General features: G+C 39.3%; 1 protein-coding gene across 4 annotated transcripts in view; it reads right to left on the bottom strand.

Annotated features, from left to right (window-relative positions):
* Nucleotides 1-19,973, bottom strand: part of HS3ST5 (heparan sulfate-glucosamine 3-sulfotransferase 5) — a 206,373-nt gene that overhangs the window by 77,542 nt on the left and 108,858 nt on the right. For 3 of the 4 annotated variants that reach the window (XM_013175694.3, XM_048065498.2, XM_048065497.2), the window contains exon 2: nucleotides 18,914-19,121. The gene's annotated coding sequence lies outside the window, so the exon portion shown is untranslated. Of the gene's footprint in view, nucleotides 1-15,108; nucleotides 15,179-18,913; nucleotides 19,122-19,973 lie in introns of all 4 variants that reach the window. The other variant, XM_066994404.1, reaches the window with a different exon arrangement.

The raw sequence follows: 19,973 nt of genomic DNA, 5'->3' as shown, positions 1-19,973 counted from the left end.
ATTTTAGAACAAAAGCCTGTCATTTCTCCATGTACCCTGTCTTTTCTTGGCAGAGAGCTCGGACTTGTATGTAAGAAGGATACTATAGTGGTTTCCCCTTTGGATGGGAGTGCTGTGAAGTGCTCTGGAGCACACAGCAGCCTCTCTGGGTCATCAGAGAGCTGGGGAGCACCCAGACCGGTCCCCCAAGTGGTTTTACTGGCATAAGTCTTTTCTCATTGCCTTAAGAGCATGCACTACTTTCTGAATGCCCCACTGGTGAAAAGGAAGGAAACACTTCACCAGGGGAACACATAATTACACTACAAAGATATGCTGCACCTAAAAAACATTGAGTTTAGTTCCTGCTGATTGTTCTTCTGCTGCTGTGCCATACATTTGCCCTCAGCAAACCCTTGTTTCACTTGGCAGCAATTCTCCCATGGGCTTCACGACTTCTGCCATTTGTGAACTCAGAATTACAGAATCACAGAATCACAGAATTGAAGGGGTTGGAAGGGACCTCGAAAGATCATCGGGTCCAACCACCCTGCCAAAGCAGGTTCCTTAGAGCAGGCTGCACGGGTAGGCATCCAGATGGGCCTTGAATATCTCCAGAGAAGGAGACTCCACAACCTCCCTGGGCAGCCTGTTCCAGTGCTCCGTCACCCTCACTGTGAAGAAGTTCTTTTGCATGTTGGTGTGGAACTTCCTGTGCTCCATTTTGTGGCCATTGCCCCTTGTCCTGTCCCCACAAACCACTGAAAAGAGGTTGGCCAAATCCCTCTGTCTCCCACACCTCAGGTATTTATACACATTGATGAGATCCCCTCTCAGTCTTCTTTTCTCCAGGCTGAACAGACCCAGGTCTCTCAGCCTTTCCTCATAGGGAAGATGCTCCAGGCCCCATATCATCTTTGTGGCCCTCCGCTGGACTCTTTCCAGGAGATCCCTGCCTTTTTTGTACTGGGGAGCCCAGAACTGGACACAGTCCTCCAGGTGAGGCCTGACCAGGGCAGAGTAGAGGGGGAGGATCTCCTCCCTTGACCTGCTGGCCACGCTCCTTTTAATACACGCCAGGATCCCATTGGCCCTGTTGGCCATGAGGGCACACTGCTGGCTCATGGTCAACCTGTCGTCCACCAGGACCCCCAGGTCCTTCTCCTCAGACCTCCTCTCCAGCAGGTTGTCCCCCAGCCTGTACTGATACGTCCAGTTGTTCCTTCCCAGGTGCAGGACTCTACACTTGCTCTTATTAAACCTCATTTGGCTTCTTCCTGCCCATTTCTCCAGCCGGTCCAGGTCTCGCTGAATGGCAGCACAGCCTTCTGGCGTGTGAGCCACTCCTCCCAGCTTTGTGTCATCAGCGTACTTGCTGAGGGCAGACACTATTCCCTCATCAAGGTCATCGATGAAGATGTTGAACAAGACCGGACCCAGCACTGACCCCTGGGGAACGCTGCTAGTCACAGGTCTCCAGCCGGACTCTGTGCCGCTGATCACCACCCTCTGAGCTCGGCCAGTCAGCCAGTTCTCAACCCACCTTACTGTCCACTCCTCTATCCCACACTTTCTCAGTTTTGCTATCAGGATGTCATGGGAGACGGTATTGAAAGCTTTGCTAAAGTCAAGGTAGATGACATCCACTGCTCTCCCCCCATCTACCCAGCTGGTGATGTCATCATAGAAAGCAATGAGGTTCGTCGAGCACGACTTCCCCTTGGTGAATCCATGCTGACTACTCCTCATACTCCACGCATTTCACTCTCCCCTGCCTATCATCTCCAGGATTTTATTCCCCTTAAAAGCTTGATTGAGTGTTCTCCCCAAATTCATCTCCATTCAAGATGATTTTTCACAATTTGTAGTAAATAATAGCAGGAAATGCCCTCTAAGCAGATGTCTGTTCTATTTATGCTTTCATATAATTCAATCACTGTCTTTTTGTGTCTTGAAACTTGAAAAATACGCATTAATAACACATCTGTAAGGTTACAGGAGTACATCTGAAAGTACCAATTCACTTTTATTTACACACTATACTGAAGAAGCAAAAGGCTGGAGGCAATAGAATGAGGAAGACTGAAATGTTGTTTGCAGTTGAGTCTGCCCTTGTCTTTTGAAAGGCTAAAATTATTACTATTTCCTAACACTGTAGCTCTATGGATTTGTTTGTGTCTTAAATTGTGAGGTACCTATTTATAGGTTTTCCAGAGTTTTGTCATTTGCCTTGCTTGCAGAGTCTGACTGCAAAAGCTGGAACACACTTCCTCTGTGGAGCAATTGCAAGAGTTGCTTGATATTATGAGCATGATCCCACAACACATCTGGCAGCAGACTACACTACATAAGTTTGTTGCCTCTTTGTATGGGGAAGGCCCTAAGGAAATCATCATAAAAGTACCAAAAGAATATTTACTGATGACATCTAGAAAAAAATAAATAAAATCCTCTAGTGAAACTGGGACACTTGAGAAACTTGTTGAATGGAAGCAAAGGTCTTCAAGCAGTAAGGGATTCCAGGAGCTGAGGCATTAAGAAACCCATCAAGTACCATGAGAGTGAAGATAACACTGTGAGCATGGCAGAAGTGAGCAATGGAGGAGCTGGAATGATTCATGTGTTTGCAGGCCTTGTTCTCTGTTGGTGTTGTACTTACTAGTACAGAGTTTATCTTATGTATTCTTTGTTACCTTCATTCATTTTAACCTTCAGGCTGTAAACACATTTATTATGAAAAGAATAAAATTACACAAACTCTGTACGAAGTCCCTGAAATCTTGCTACAGGACTCTTTATCACCTTTCCATTCTCATCACAAAGGCAATGCACCATTTGTTATTATTAGATAACACAAGAGAGAAAGGAAAACAGAAAGGGGGGGAGAGAGAGAGAGAGGGAGAGCAACAACAAACGATGAAGCAGGGAAGATGGACAAAAGGAAGAAGAAACGTGGTGGTGGGGTTGGAGAAATTAAAAAAGAAAAAAGAGAGGGACAAGCAGAGCAGAGTGATGAGATTCAATTCAACAACAGCATTCCATTTTTAAAATGTTTTCTCTTGCCTCACTACTTTTCTGGTGTAATAAGGTTGGGGTTTTGAGTCATTTTAAATAGTGCAGTGGCAGTGATTATCAGAACAGTCTCATGAGTGCTTTTAGGCAAATAGTCTTCAGAAACTCCTCAGTCCGTTCTGTCAATTCAATAAGAATTTTAATTGACTATTAAAATACAGCAATACACAATAAAGACATTGCTGCACTGCTGCAGAAATACTAGCAAATGTGTTATCAACAGAAAAGGCGATTCTCTTCTGTGGGCTTATCAGAATTGTTAGAACAGCATAAATAGCCTGGAGCAGCAGTAACTGAGGATATAGAAGATCTTTCCAAATACGCTTTTCTCCTTAACATAAACAAAACAAAGCAAAAGTCCTACAATTAGAGCATTAATTGTACATGTGTCGGAAAGTTTTCCTTCCCATTACTGCATATGTAATAGGTCATATTTTACTGTGTAATGTAGGATGACGGTCTGCACATTTATATAGCAAATGGTAAAAATTACTAAGTGAAATTGCCATATGATGACACTACATAAAACTCAGTCTCTTTGAGCAAATTTGCTCTCTTTATGATTTCCAGAACAAACGTCCCAGTAACTGCACAGAGGGAAGATGCAAGGCCTTTTGTGCCCTTTGCTCAACAATCTCAAAGGTCTGGACTGAATCTCGATTTCACCAGAGCCCTGTCACAGCCAACAGGTCCTTCCATAGCAGGTTTCTCCAAACACCTCCACAGGCAGGAATGGGCCACATCATCCCATGCCAGCTCTCACAAACAGAGCACAGACAGTTACAGCAGTGTGCCAATCACCATGTCAGCAGCAGTCTGTACCAAAATCAGCTCATGGCTAAGGCCAGTTAGGCTTACCGTGACTCTGCTACTGCAGACAGAGCCACTGTAAGCTGTAAACAGACAACATGTATTTTGCAGAAATTATGTATTCTCAGGAACGTGCATATCACAAAAGCACATTAATCAGATGAATTTGTATTTCCAAAAAACACAGAAATAAAATAACATTTCTCCATGCTGCATTTAGACCGAAGCTGTGAAAGAAGCAAATAACCTTTCCACTTACTCAGAAGTTTGCTCATTAAACAGCAAACATTTAAGAAGAAAGCATGGCAGACTCTGTTGATGAGCAGCATAAAGACCATACACAGACCAAAAGCTGGATGAGTATTACACACTGCTCCTGGTCTCAACGGGCTTTATTAAAAACAAAAGCATAAAAATTAGTTCCTGAACAGGATGATTTTTAATTGTGTCCTCCTGGGAAGACTGCACAAGGTAGACTTTCTTGCTTCCCTTGTAGTCTACAGGGACATAACAAGCTCTCAACAGATTCCCTTTGGTCTAAGACCAGTTACTGCTGGGTTTCTGGACTCTAGTTTTTAGTGACAAATTATGTTTAGCTGGCTCTGAGTCAAACGTATTTTTATTGATATCTATTTTACGCTAAAACAAATAATTAAATATATATATATGCTTCAGTGTGATCTATTTTCTTTTAGTGTAAGATTAATCATACATAATCAACAGTGTAAAGCTTACAAATATTGTCCATTAAAACAACAATGACTTTGATGTGTCTGACTGCAGTGGGATTGGTGTCCAGTCTGCATTAATTTATGACCTTCAGGAAGCCAAGGTACCTGTTTCCTTGGGACTTTGTATAGTCCAAGTACTCCTGAGCCAGATCCAGAACAGCACTGCAGTGCCCTTTATACCACTTCATCATCTATGCACTGCCTTCCACATAGTATATATAGGCAATGCAAGATAAAAGAAAATAAAAGAAGAAAATCCATCATAACTGTGCTAACAGATAAACAAACAAATAATCCTCCCCTCCCCCCCAAAAAAAATCTACAAAATGACCTATACAGCTAACCAAGTTAAACAATAGGAAGCAACAATGGAGAGTACGTATTTTAGATTTTGATCCTGCCTCTCTGTACTGTAATTCTTTTGTGTGTGTGTGTGTGTGTGTGAATTAGCAGAGGGTGCTTTTGTCCCACTGAGGTTTGCAGACTAACATCTGTAGCAATACCTATTATTTATCGCAAAAGATAACCAGAGGAGAAAGAACAGATCCTTCCTCTACCATCCCTGGTTTATTTCACAGCTTTGTAGTTAGTGCCAGAGAAAAAACACACACCAGACAAGCAGAGCTTTCTCTGATGATTAGGCATCCACTTAGAAAGAGGTAAACCAGGCTCCAGTGACCACTTGGCAGCAGATAGGACAAAACCTTCCAGCAGGAGGGCCTGGTGATCTTCAGCTGATGTTACCCGAATCTTTATGCCAAGAGGTCTCAGTGTTACAGTCACTAAACAGCCAGATTTTACCCAAACCTAGGGATTTCTTCTCACAGCCACTCTATTCTCCCAATTATTTATGTTTGCTGTGATATGGTAAAGATATGGTATGTTCCTCTACCATCCCATTGCCTTACATTGATCTCTCAGATGTTGGGAAAGATGACGAGAGACACAAGATGAAAGAAAAAGGAAAAGCTCAAAACAAGCTTACATAAAATATTCATAACTGGCAGTAATTACAAACAGAAAATAGGAAATAAAAATTCCTCATAAGCAGCAGTGATTATGCAGTGTCCAAATCATCTATGTGCAATTCCCTCCAGGATATTTTCTCTACGGATTTCTGTTGCTGGGGTCTGAAAGTGAACCAGTCATTTTTGCCTATATCTTTGGCTAGATTTTGCTGCTTTATATAAATGTAGCCTGGTGTTACTAGTAAAATTAAAGCTTTATGCCTTATTTGTACTCTCCATTAAAACCTATAACAGATCTCTGCCTTCTGTGAAAGCAAGATGACATCTCAAATGGGAAAAACTTACATAACAGCTAAATTGTCTCTTCCAGGTTTTGTCCAGCCAGGTTTTAAATGTGTTCTTTTGTGCACTCATAAAATGAACTGACTTCAACTTTTTTTTTTTTTTCCCCACTCTTATAGATTAATATTTTGCTTATTATGACAAATCAAGGGATCCTGATTGGCTATCGCTGAGTCTGGTAACCAAAATCTTTATAGAAAATATGTTTAAAATGTTGTTGTTCAAATAAGGTGAGAGCAAACTAACAACTTTATCTGAATGCTTCTTACAGGTGTAAAAAATATATCAATTTCATGTAAAGAAGTGAGGAATATGTTGATTTTCTGGAAATTGCCTTTTTTTTTCAGCTACATAAAATCATGTTTATTCCAGTCTGTTTCTGTTTCTGTGGTGTAAAAACTACTGTTCTTTAACCATTGATAAATACCAATTCACGTATGAAGAGCCATGATATATGTCCTAGAACATTCTTATGGGTTAAGATATGCAGAACTACTTGATTTGAATTTTATGTCAGTGCTACAAAATAAGGTGTTCAATCAGATCAAGGGTGAAAAGTTTGTTGAAGTCCACTATGAATTTTCTAAGCCATAACAGTCCTGTCAAATTACAGAAAATTATAGATAATTCACCCTGCTACTACTTTCAATCATTTTAATTTTCCCATGAAGAAGCGTCCCCCTCTGATATGAAACATCAGTTCATAGAAAAAAGCATGAATTATACTTCCATGGTGAACTTGTCAGTTTTTGCTATCTGAGTGCTCCACTCAGCTTTGGAGACCACAGTAGCCTTGTTAGGTTTCTAAGGCGCCCTAATTACATACATTTGAGATTGCAGAATGCTTTAATTTAAGCCAGCACACAATCAGATGCTGTGCTTTCACAAATATTCAGAAACGTCATCTGCCAGGATCAAGAGTAATTGAACTGATATCTTCTGGGTTTTATCTGCAGCTTTGCTGCATAATTTTTCATTTTCTTTGGAACACTTTAACACAAAGAGAGAACATGCCTAGAGTCCCACAGAGGTGTTTTGACATTAGGCTTAATAAAGCATGAAGAACTCATTAATAAATAATGTTCTGCTAGGTTAACAAATAAAGCTGAATGCATTGGCAAGACCCAGAAGCAAATCACATCATGCATGCAGCCAAGTAACTTGTTAAAATGATTGCAATGGTGCCATTTCTTCAGTGTGTTTGGCACAGCCACACACAACACTGCACAAATAAAAACACTGTGGCATATATGCATGGGCCTTCAATTATAATGTTACCTGTCGATTTTTATCTGAACTCTGTGACTTGAAGAGTTTGTAAACAAGCATTCATGACAGTGACAAAGAGATATCAATATATTGTTAAGCTTTGCTGAGAGAACACTGCTGCCTGGAGTTTCAAAGGAAAAGACCTCTTGTATTCTTTGAGCTGTGCATCATCCCATTCCTGTGTCAAAGCTACAAGCTTGATACATTTTACTGCAGACACGTTTGAGTTAGAGCATTCAAGGCTGTGTCAATATTTCCATATGTCCTTATTTTCCAAGGTTAAACATTCTGACAAGTTTTAAATCTGAGGAGAGTCTAAGGAGAGCTTCTAGCAGCCTGGGGTCAATGACACAACTCCCATCAGCTTCGGCTACAACAGGATTTCATATAGGAACCAGAGTAGGATTGTGGCAACTTGAGGGTCTAGATTTATCCTTAATCCTTCATTATGATGCCTTTAAGTGCCTAAGTTGGAAGATGAAGTCACCTTAAACTACCCCTGTAATCAGTTCCAAGAAACAAATGCTTCCAGAATGTGATTCAGATCTGGGCTGCTGATTACAGAATCAGCTTAAAATGAGCAAGTTCTCAATTTAGAGACTTCTGCTCCATGCTTATGCTTCTAGGCAGGAAAACTCCTCAGTCCCTCCAATGAGGCCAAGTAACAGATTGCACAATTCAAGTTTGGGCCTGTGAGATCTACACAGTTAGTCAGGGGATTGAAAAAAAAAAAAAAGTTTCCTTATTTTATTTTTAGCTTATATTTGAGTTATAGTCATATTCTAAATAAAGAATTCATGATCTTTAGAAACAGGGACAAAGGATCCAATGCAGGTCTTCAAATTTCCATTCTACATTCTTCTCTGTTGATTTACTGTTATCTGTAAGTAATACTTGGACTGAATATTGGACTGAATATAGATTTAAAAAAATAGAAAAGTATTTCATGCCATATATTCACTGAAAAAAAAAAAAAAAAAGCACACAAATTCCAGCATATTTAGAGTGCTTAGAAAAATGAGATTTTTTCACACCTGACAGAACTGCCAGGTTCCAAGAGTTACTGTGAATAAGAGGATCAGATGAAGCTATAATATCTTCTGAAAATGACTTAAAATCTCTGATATATTTGATGAAAGCTATAGCTATTTAGATGATGCATACTCATCTTTCCAGTGATATAAAGTCTCTCTCTCTCCCTCCCTTTTTAATAGTCTTCAGATCCATACCATTTTTCAAACACCAAATTGAGAAGAACTGAACATTTGCATCTGAGCCACAATGTATTCCATGATGGCATAAGAATACAAACTCAGGGACATAAGATAGTGAAAACAGAACAGTGAAGTGTTTTAGAAAATACATTTTCTGTATGTTATCCTGTGGTTTCACAACCTCTGCTGATTTGGTGTTGGGAAGCAGACTTGCTGTTCAGTACCTCTGAAAACAAGGGACATGCAAATTCTAGAATCCAGTCCTTGTTTCTTTTTCTTTTTTCTTTTTCTTTTTATTTTTTTGCCCAATTAATACCAAATTTTAAATTGAAAAGCAATCATTAGAGAACAAAAAATTAAATAAAATCATAAAAATGGTATGAGCAAATGACATCATAAACTGTATTTCATTTTTTTCTCTGTTATGTCCTCACTAAGCATGGACTTGCTCATCTATTTTTGGTAGCAAAGTTGTCCAGCTTCAGTTAAGCTTGTTTATTTGGTAACTCAAACAAGAAGTTTGGTTTGAAGGTCTGAATAACGAACTGACTCAAAGTCACCTAAGTATTCAAACTAGGCAAAATTTGTCTGTGTTCTCAAGTGAGTAGCACCAAGTTACTGAGAAACTTTCAGTGTCTGGTCAATACAGAACACAAGATCTTGGAGGGTACCCGGCTTGTGAGATCTGAACTGCTTGAAGAATACAAAAGTTACCTGAAGAAGGGCAACGAAGCTGGTGAAGGGTCTAGAAAAAAGTCGCATGAGGAGTGGCTGAGGGTGCTGGGATTGTTTAGCTCAGAGAGAAGAGAGCTCAAGACCTTACTGTACTTTACAACTACCTTAAAGGAGGTTGTAGTGAGATGGGGATTGGGCTCTTCTCCCAAGCACCAAGTGATGAGAAAAGGAGAAATGGCCTCAAGTTCCACCAAGCAAGGTTTAGGTTGGATATTAGGAAAAATTTCTTTACTGAAAGAGTTCTGTGATATTGGAACAGGCTACCCAGGGAAGTAGTTGAATAACCATCCCTGGAGCTTTCCAAGAAATGTGTAGATGTAGAACTTAATAGCATGGAGTTGCATGGTTTAGTGGTGGACTTGTCAGCACTAGGTTAAAGATTGGACTAGATGATCTCAGAGGTCTTTTCCAACCTGAATGATTCTATGAGTGCTCAGCACAACTGGTACAGCAATGCTTCTTTATTATGTTATCACTAGATTTGAAGTGACAATATTTATTGCAAACTAAGATATTTGTGAATCTTCAAATACTATGCGGGCATTGGAGAGTCTGTATTATTATTTTTTTCTTCTACCCCCAACACCCATCCGCCCTGGAATTACAATGGTAGGTTTCTGTATCTAAATTCTGTTTGCACTCTATTTCAGTCATCCACATGCTTCTAGGATCATGCCAATAATCCAGAAACATATCTAACAACATTGATTTTTGTTCTGAAGAGCATTGTTTTTATTCTAGAATAACTTAGTCTTACATGACATTGGACAAAAATACTACTTCAGAAAGTTCTTTCCTTTTTGTTTATGGTAAGCTTCATATGAGGGCACAGCTGACATTTTCAATGAAGCTGCAATGGATATTCACATATTCACGTAGTAATGTGTGCATATTACCATGTGTTGGAATCACACAATACGTACAACTGTAAAAGGAATTGCTTTGTGGAAAGAAAATATTATTCCTACTTCATTCCATGCATATTAATCTGTGAGGAGAAAAAAAAAGTATCAGGAAATGCTTTTTGTGCCACATAGTGATGTTAGCTAGAACAATTAAAAACAGCAAGAGAGCTATTTTAATATTTTTTTCCCTCTTACATTACTGACTTAAAAGAAACTTGCAATTAAATATTTGTAAGCAATGTGTACATAATTTTTGTATACTTTAAATATTAAAAATAGTATTTGAAGCAATACACAATAGCTGTCAAAACAAGTTTTACAGGCCCATTAAGATAGTAGTTTTCTTGATCTCAAGCAAGATATCAACATAATAATGAGGGAAAATGCCATCCCCTGCCAGAACAGCAAGAAAAGACCCAGTAAGCTTTTGGTATTCTGTAGCACACAGATTTTGCGGCTGATTTTGTAATCCAATTTTAGGGAAGGAAGGAGGATTTAGGCTTTAAAATAACAGAAATGTAGAAAAACAACCAAGCAGATCACCAAACATAAATTCCCCATGGAACCTAGTACTTTACGGAAATGTTTCCTGTAAATCTCCTAGCAGATCAAAGCAAACCAGCTCTCATTACACCTCCTCAAGAGAAAAGCATTCATACCTCAAGCCCTGGCTTTTAAAGAACTTTTTTTAAAGAAATTTTTTTTTTTTTTTTGTCAGAGACTGACCAGGCTGACCAGGCAGAATTTTGGGGTCTTCACAGCTCTGGGCTCTGCTGGGACTTGCTGGAGCTGGGGGGAGACAAGTAGGCCCTAAAGTAGATCCATTAGCCATTCAGTCCTCAAAGGACCTGGGTTACACAAATGGTCAAGGAAAAGGAATTGCCAGATTTCAGGAGGTGTCCCCTGTGTCCCTTTAGCTGGTCAGACTGCAGTCAGAATTTATGATTATCCCTTATGGTTCAAGTACTGAAATGGGAGAAATTCTGCATTGTTTCCATGCCTCCTCTAACAAGCTCTGTCTGTTAAGTACCCCTCTAGGAATATACACACAATTTAGAAAAACAAATGCTTTATTCATGATAGCAATAAGTACAGCATGGCTGTACACATACCAATTGAATAGTAGTTTTGTATTTTTTTATTTTATTCCTCCCAATAACTACATGTTCCTACAAGTACCTCACAAATGTGCACTGAGTTTTCTACACAGTTTTTAATGGAGAACATTTTAAATAATTTTTGGAAAGTGAATGAAGCTGTGATAAGCAGTACAGCTGGTGAGTCAGTGGAGACTGCAAGGAAGGAATTACCAGGAGGAAAATATTCCAGGAAATTTACTCTAATTATGAGGCCCAAGAATTAACCAATTAAGTGTGGTGCTCCAGTTCATATACGCAGAATATATACACTGGTAATAAATAGGATGACTTGAATATTGTCTGAAAATATCTTCACTTTTGAGATAGAAATTTCTCTGACAAATCTTTACCAAAAAATCAAAAACATGTATTCATCAGTAAGAAAAGCTAAAAGGTAATGACTTGTACCACCATTTTACTCTTGCTTACTCTCAAATGTGAACCGGAGGAAATACAAGAAAAATATTAACAATGACATATCTTACTTGGGTCACTTTGAGACCTTAGAATATCCAGGGGAATAAACAAGCATACTGAAATTGACCATATTTACACCAATAAAATCCTCACCAGTGAAACCCCAGAATGCCTTTTTTCCTGTCGGGGGAACTGAGTAAAGCAAAGATTTTGCTGCCAGGTGGAAGGTGCAAGATTCTGACAACGAATATTAATGTAGTGGGTTTATGGGGCAAGGCTGTAGCTGTGCTGCAGGGGTGGCCTCTGTGAGAAGAATCCAGAAGCTGTCCCATGTAAGATAAGGGCCATTTTCAGCCAGTTCCGAAGGGACCTGCCGCTGGCCAGTTGGGCCAAGAAGCAATGCTGCTTACGTCTCTGTGAGAGCCAATTTAAGAAAGAGAAAAAAAACTGCTGCACACCGGCAGCTGGGAGAGAGGAGTGAGAACCAGCCCTGCAGACCCCCGGGTCAGTGCAGCAGGAGGGCAGGAGGTGCTCCAGGCAGGCAGCAGCAGTTCCCCTGCGGCCCGTGGAGAGGCCCCTGGTGGAGCAGGCTGTCCCCCTGCAGCCCATGGGTCCCACACGGAGCAGATCTCCACGCTGCAGCCCGTGGAGGAGCCCCCGGTGGAGCAGGTGGATGTGGCCTGGAGGAGGCTGCGGCCCATGGAGAGCCCCCGCAGGAGCAGGCCCCGGGCCGGAGCTGCAGCCCGTGGAGAGGAGCCCACGCAGGAGCAGGGGGTCTGGGGGGAGCTGCCGCCCGTGGGGGACCCGTGCTGGAGCAGTTTGCTCCTGGGGGATGAACCCCCTGGTACAGACCCATGTTGGGGTGGTTATTGAGGAGCTGCTGCCTGTAGGAAGCCCACGCAGGATCAGTTCGGGAAAGATGGCATCCCGTGGGAGGGACCCCACAGCACAGGGGATGAGAGTGACCGAGAAGGAGCGGCAGAGAAGAAGCACTATAGACTGACCATAACCCCTGTTCCCCTGTTCCCCTGCGCTGCCTGGGGGGAGGAGGTGGAAGAGGATGGATGGGGGGAAGGTGTTTTTAGTTTTTCTTTGTTTCTCACTTCTCTATCTTGTTAGGAATAGGTAATAAATTTCTTTAATCTCCCTACTCTGAGTCTGTTTTGCCCGTGACAATAATTGTTGAGTGATCTCCCTGTCCTTATCTCAACCCTTGAGCCCTTTCGTAGTGTATTTTCTCTCCCTTTCCCTTTGGGGAGGGGGAGTAAGAGAGCGGTTGTGGTGGAACTTGGCTGCCCACCTGAATAAAACCACCACATACCAACAGTTTTGCAGTTATTCGTCCTCCTTAAAGATGCCTGTAACTTTTCACTGATGCCCGAATGAATCATGTATACATCCTCTTGCTTGGGGAGTAGTTGTAGTACTTTCTAGAAAACGGGTTTTAGGAGGAGTGGCTGAGGGAACCGGGATTATTTAGCCTAGAGAAAAGGAGGCTCAGGGGAGACCTTATTGTGCTGTACAATTGTCTTAATGGAGGCTATGATGAGAAGGGGATTGGGCTCTTCTCCCAAGCACCAAGTGATAAGATGAAATGGCCTCAAGTTGCATCAAGAGAGGTTTAGGTTGTATATTAGGAAAAATTTCTTTACTGGAAGAGTTGTGTGACATTGGAACAGGCTGCCCAGGGAAGTGGTTGAGTAACCATCCCTGAAGGTTTTCAAGAAACGTGTAGTTGTAGAATTTAGTAGCATGGACTAATGTGATTTAGTGGTGGACTTGTCAGCACTAGGTTAAAGATTGGACTAGATGATCTCAGAGGTCTTTTCCAACCCGAACAATTCAATGACTCTATGATTCTATACTTTACTAGAAGCTTTCATGTATGTTTTCACCTCTACTGGCCAGTTATTAATTTCAATAGGTTCCTACTCTTGTGTCCTATTTCACAGATGAGGGATGTTTGTATGACCTCCCAGTGTTTAAGTCACCTGTCTTTCACCATCCTCCCATAAAGTATAGAAGGCTTGATGTTAGCAGATATACAGAACTTCAGAAAGAAAAATTCTTTGTCCAAAGTACTCTGCAGTGGACACAGACCCTAAAAACTCACTTGAATAAATAGAAGAGATGCATTATGCAAATAGATTGGGAGCTTTAGAAACACTGCAATTCAGGAGCAATATTCTTATATTGAAGAGTGCACCAGCCCTGGACACAATGATTTAGATCAAATCCTTACAACATGTACACAGTTCTCTACTGATAGAGGCCTATGTCTTGGAGGCACAGAAGAGTTTTCGAGACTTTGTCACTTTTGCTGGCTCATTTTCTAAACTTGGTAAAAATCTAAGAAATACCAAAAAAAAAAAAAAAAAAAAAAAGAAAAGAAAAAAATAAATACCCCGGTGTTGCAGATACTTCTGTTTGTACTGGGAAGAGTTCTTGGTTCATTCTTTGGAGCCGCAGCTGAGCAACATTCTTAACACCGCTTTTTCCAAGGATATGAATAGTCTCATTGGAAACTAATGCTCAAAGGCATTCGCCTAGAAATCTTGCTACACTGGCTGTCTAGATCATTTCTGGCTTTCAAATAGTACTGTCTGGATCTCACCCAAGCTCAATCTAAGCCAGATGCTCTTCTCCAGGAGCCACTTTCCTCTAGGCAATGCAACATCTTTGTGATGGCTCTGGTTGCATCTGTGGAAAATGAGATATAGGTTTGGGTGTCATCTGCAGAGCCTGCAGCAGCTTAGCCCCTCTCTGAACAGTCTTCTGGAAGCATTGGAAAGAGGTGTATAAAAAGGATTTATAGCCCTGTGGTCAGGCTACAGGTGCAGGATATTGGGAAGAAAAAACAATTTTACCACTGCTGTTTTTGGGTCCTAGTGGAATGAGGTTCTCTGTCTGCAAGGTATACAAGATTGGAATATGTTCACTAGGCATTTAAAGGAAGAAGAAAGATAAATAATTCCTTATCAAAGTCTGAAATTAAAAAGTCCTTGTAAATTAACTACAGGAAGATGAATTAATGTTATTAGCAAATGGAAACGTGGTACACAATATAAAACAGAGTAAAGAATATTGTTTCTTAATGCAATATATTTTGGCCACTATGTATTTTACATTTAATTTTATGGTACAGAAGGCATTACTGAAAGAACAGCTTTACTTTACAATTTTCTTGCTTAGTAGAGCTGATGTATTAAAAAGGTTAATGTACTAAATTTACATTTTTCTAGACTGATTATTTCTTACTCCATTCTCTCCTGCCTTATTCTTAACCTCTTTAAAAAAGAAATGATACAAAATAGGACTTCTATTTGACAGTCTGAGTCAGAAAACTTACTTTCCCTGCCGATTTTCATGCTCTACAAGCTTTGCCATCATAAACCACTTTGCATGTATTAAGGAGTATTATATTAGATGAGGCAATTTAAGTGTATCCCATTTCGCTTGGTGAAACTAAGCAGCTTTGCATTATAACTAAGTTGAGCTAATGAGAATATGCTTGAAGCATGTGTTACCTGGAACTGAAGTTAGCTAGTCTTTCAATACTGCAACCTATGAGTTTGCAGAATGATGGCAGGAATCCTGCTGTGAGAGAGATAGGAAAATTATTATAATCTGCATTCCTAAATTGAATGAGTATTTTGCTCAGCAGAGGCCTCTTGACTGCAAATAGTCTGAAATTACATCCTGCTGTTTAAAATATTTTTTTTTTAAGTGAGTAAAAATGCCCACATTTTCTTAAGTCAAATAATTTTGAAATCGTATGTGACTAAAATTATGGAAAAAAGAAAGCTATAAGTCAAATAATTTTGAAATCGTATGTGACTAAAATTATGGAAAAAAGAAAGCTATATACCCTTCACTTTCTCTAGTAAAAGCTGTTTGATATTGTTATTTTTGAAAGAAGTATCTAGAATTCATGGTTTTATACTTTGATCTTAATTATTTAATTATTAGATCGATAAAGCTTATTATATCTCCCTGTTACCACTTCATCACTGAAATAAATTTAATGTTGACAACTTTCTTATTTTGTACAAAGGAAATCGTAACATAAACATTTCATCAAAATCAACTAATGGGTATGATGCTCAACACACTAGTAAGCTAAAACATATACATACATGTATAAACACATATATGTGTGCAGGTGATCCTGTCTCTCCATCCCCAAACAAGGTAGTTGTATTCTTATCTGTTTCCTGGAATCTATCCCTATCCCATACTGGTCCCTGAAGTTGCATTGGATTGTGTGGGAAAATGCTGCTGGGGAACATGTGAACAGATGGGATGGATGAACAGGAGCCAGGGCTCAAACTAATGTCCAAGGCCTGTTTTGCTGCTACAAATATATAGGTTTAGGTTTGCTGATGAGACATAATGGTTTAGGTGAAGATGCGGTTATTATGGTGTGAAAGATGGTTCTCAGGAGAGTCACAAGCCAGGCAAAGGTGATGACAAGGGCAGAGACATAGCTTAAATATAACCCCTTTTCTGGAACTCAAAGCACCTTATGTTGAGTTGCAGTCATGTTGTTTTGGATTAGGATTCACATATCTGACCTACTTCTGAAGTGGTGGATATATCACTCCTGTTTTTCCCACAAAAATAAATAAATAAATAAATAAATAAATATAACTGACAGTAGAAATCCTTTTTCTGCTCATTAGGTCAACCTCCCATGACAGTGACATCTGTTTTCCTCAAGTAAGGGGATGATACTCTCATCTTCCAGGAGGCTTCTGTTGCCTCCAGGACTTAGTCTATATGCAGAAAATGTCCAGGATCCATTTTAAATGTGGGGTTATGCCTAAAATTCCCACCTCATGAGCCATAATACCTCTGTGTGTGTGTGTATGCGTGCATTTCTTCACTAAATGCCCAGTTTCTTTTAACTTAGTAAGCTAGGTACTCATTTCAGCATATCTATCATTTTTTCATTTACATCAAGGTAATTTATTATGTTACCTAAGCTTCTGTGGGGCTTTGTGAATAACCCTAGCTTCACTTATATTCTTGCAAAATGAAAAAGCCAGTAGCAGAATTCATCATGGAAAATTCAGATGGGTGAAACTCCACTGAATTTGTAGCCAGTCAGAGAATTTAGCTCATTCATTTTGATTTGCACTGCTTAAATGGACATATCCATTATCTATCAAAGAAAGTTTGTTCTCCGTTCTATTAAATAACATTTGTAATGTCTGTAGTAGCATGAACTACAAAATCAATAAAAATGAATAATAAACCATTTATTTGCATAATTTACTATCCAAATTTATATATTGGTATTAATGAGTGTGTGCTGTAATAGCAACGCTGTATGGCAAAATTAAGGATACCTAGGATATTTCAGCATTACGTGTCCTAATATAGGAAGGTTCTGTCAATAGTTGTACTGAGTTTGAAGAGCATGTAATTCTGTATGTTTTGTATAATTAACAGTCCACACAAATGCACATTACACAATTCCCCAGACAGAAGTACAAACACACATGCAGTGCAATGCAATGGAGTTCACAACACTTTTGACATTTGACCTGTAACTGTGTGAGATATTCACCTCTTTTAAACATGTTTTGTACATACACACACATAAAAGATGTAAAAAATCAGTCTACACATTAAAGCTACAATAGGTAGATGTCCTATATGAATTTGACTTTCTTGGGAAATATTTAGGCACCACAGTGAGGGCACTACATAGCACTCCTCCATATGGGAATCTTTGCAAAGTCTTGCAGCTCCCTTAACCTTCTGCTTTTAAATGGAATCTATATTTTTATATCCATGTTATTGCTTCTACTGAACACCATTACAAAAACTCTCAGTAACTTCAGTAGAACTTAGATGAAGCAAAACTGCATTATTAAATTTTTTCCTCTTCTTTCTGGAGTAGACAATTGGTGTCAATCGGGAAACAATTCCTTTTGATGAAGGATGATATTTTTATCTTCTATTTACTTTATAGAGGGAGTAGGCATTTAGAATGCACACAGAAATGCTAGCTAGAGTAGCAGACAGAATGAGATAGATTAGAAAGCTATTATTCAGATGATATCACTAGAATCCCTCCACAAAAAAAATGAGAAAGTTGAATTTATTCCTTGTAGTTCTAAATGCATCAAGGTTGAGTACTATCCATTTTATCCAATGGGGTTCCTGAAAACATTTTAATTTATCGTGTAGATGATTAACATGAACAAAATATATTTGTAAAACTAATTATTAGAAAAACAAACAAACAAAAAACAAACACAAAACAAATCAAATAAGGTAAGGTTAACATAAAAAGACTGAAAAGGATTTTTCTCCCTTTTACCCACGTAGAGCAAATCCTGAAGAATATTTTGAGAAAGATGAAAAACAGATGGCATTCATAGATAAACTCAAGGTTACATGACTGTTCACTTTTTTCTCTACGGTACATATCATTATCCACATAATTATAAACATAGCCTTTTTTCCCCCATAAGGTTATGGTGCTGAAAGTCCTCATGTATCTTTATGATCTTGCTACTTTCCTTGTCAGTTATGTGTCTGAGACATCACTTGGTGTGCACACACATTCACACACATATTCCGTCACCTTTCTGAGCATATATGTGTTTGCACAATGGTTTATTCCACATTTTCAGTCATACAGCATTATGTCACTGAATTGTTCTGATCAAGGGTGATTTCCTGCAGTAGTGAAGAGGCGATAGATTAATGCCCATAGATTATATGATATTTTAACAGAAATCAACAAAGAGATAAAGCATTTTAATAAAATCTCACAACTTACAGGAAATGTATGGGTGACATGAGGAACAATTTTGATTTTCCTGATGCATTATCTATGTTTTCAGTATTCCCCTGTCTCCCACATGTCAGCTAGAGGAACTAAGTATACACACGGAAAAACATCTACCCCCACATTCCTACTGACTGTAAACAAGGGCTGTCATGTGAACAGAGATAAGCAGAATACTCTCCTCCTCCCATTTTACCAGTCATTAATCAGATGAATGTGATTGCCATGGACTAAACCCAAGCTCAGAAAAAATAAAGCAAAAATGGTTGATGGTAATCAAGCTCAGAGCATGTGTAGAACTTGCTCTTGTCTACTAGCAAGTCATATAGAATGCTGTAAGTTGGACTAGATCACTACCTAAATTTATTCCTTGGCCTTTTAAAGCATAGTTTCCACTATATATGTGACATCATTCACCATTTTATCAATCTGTGCGTTTGTGTAAGCCACAAATGGAAACATATTTTGAGCTGGTAATGGGTAAGTGAATAGGTCCTGAAACTTTAGCCTTTTAAGTATACACTAACCTTTGTGTCCTTGTGCACATCCAGAAAGTCTAGTACATCGGCTTTTGATGAAGAACATTCAGGAAGAATTTAACACATCTGTTCCAGTGTTCAGTCCCAAAAAGTCTTTAGTGGTTACTGAAAAGACCGGTGAAGGCATAAAGAAACTCCAGATATGCAGATGGAAAAATCAGACATCTCTGCTGAAATGGTATACAACTCGCTGAGCCTGTATGAAAAGAGAAGATGCTAGTTACATGTTTGAAAATAATTAATGAAATCAATAATAAATAAACACTTGGTTTCTCTCTTTAAGACCTAAAAGAAATCTTGTGCAGCAGGGCACCACAGATAGTAATTGCCTGCTCAAGTTTTTGAAAGTACTGTCTTGATATCTTGCAAACATTGACAGACAGGAATCTGGAGGACATTTTAGGGAGGAAAGTGAAAGGGAAGGAAAATTACAGCACATGTGTTTCATAACAGTGAGTCCCCCCCCCCTCCCCCCCCAAAACAAACAAACACAGAAAAAACATTCCCAAGAACAGAAAATTGCAAATTATACATATTTTTAAGTAGGCTACAGAAAAAAAAAAGAATGTTAGATCTTTACTAGCAAGAGGGAAAATACTGTGTATACTACTATTACTTTGCTGCCTTTTACTCTTGACATTGACCAGAAATTTATTTTCTGCCATTTTGTAAATCACTGGAAAAATTACTTTTATACTGAGAATAACGCCAGACTCATCTTTAGAAAATGTTAACAGTATTTAGTGAGAATTGTTTGACTGTTCTTGTTTTGTTCCTGTTTTCTCTATAAACTATAGATACTTATGATCTAAATATACTTCCATATTGAAGAAATGGAACACAGACACAAATCATAGAATCATTAAAGTTGGAAAAGACCTCCAAGATCATCTGGTCCAACCATACCCCTACCACCAATATCACCCACTAAGCCATGTCCCTAAGCACCACATTCAACCTATCCTTAAATACCCCCAGGGGCAGTGACTCCACCACCTCCCTGGGCAACCTGTCCCAATGCCTGACTACTCTTCCTGAGAAGAAATGT

The sequence above is a fragment of the Anser cygnoides genome, chromosome 3, assembly GCF_040182565.1.
Source record: "Anser cygnoides isolate HZ-2024a breed goose chromosome 3, Taihu_goose_T2T_genome, whole genome shotgun sequence".
NCBI lineage: Eukaryota > Metazoa > Chordata > Aves > Anseriformes > Anatidae > Anser > Anser cygnoides.
The sequence above is the reverse complement of the archived record's forward strand: the minus strand, read 5'-3'. Positions and strand labels throughout refer to the sequence as shown.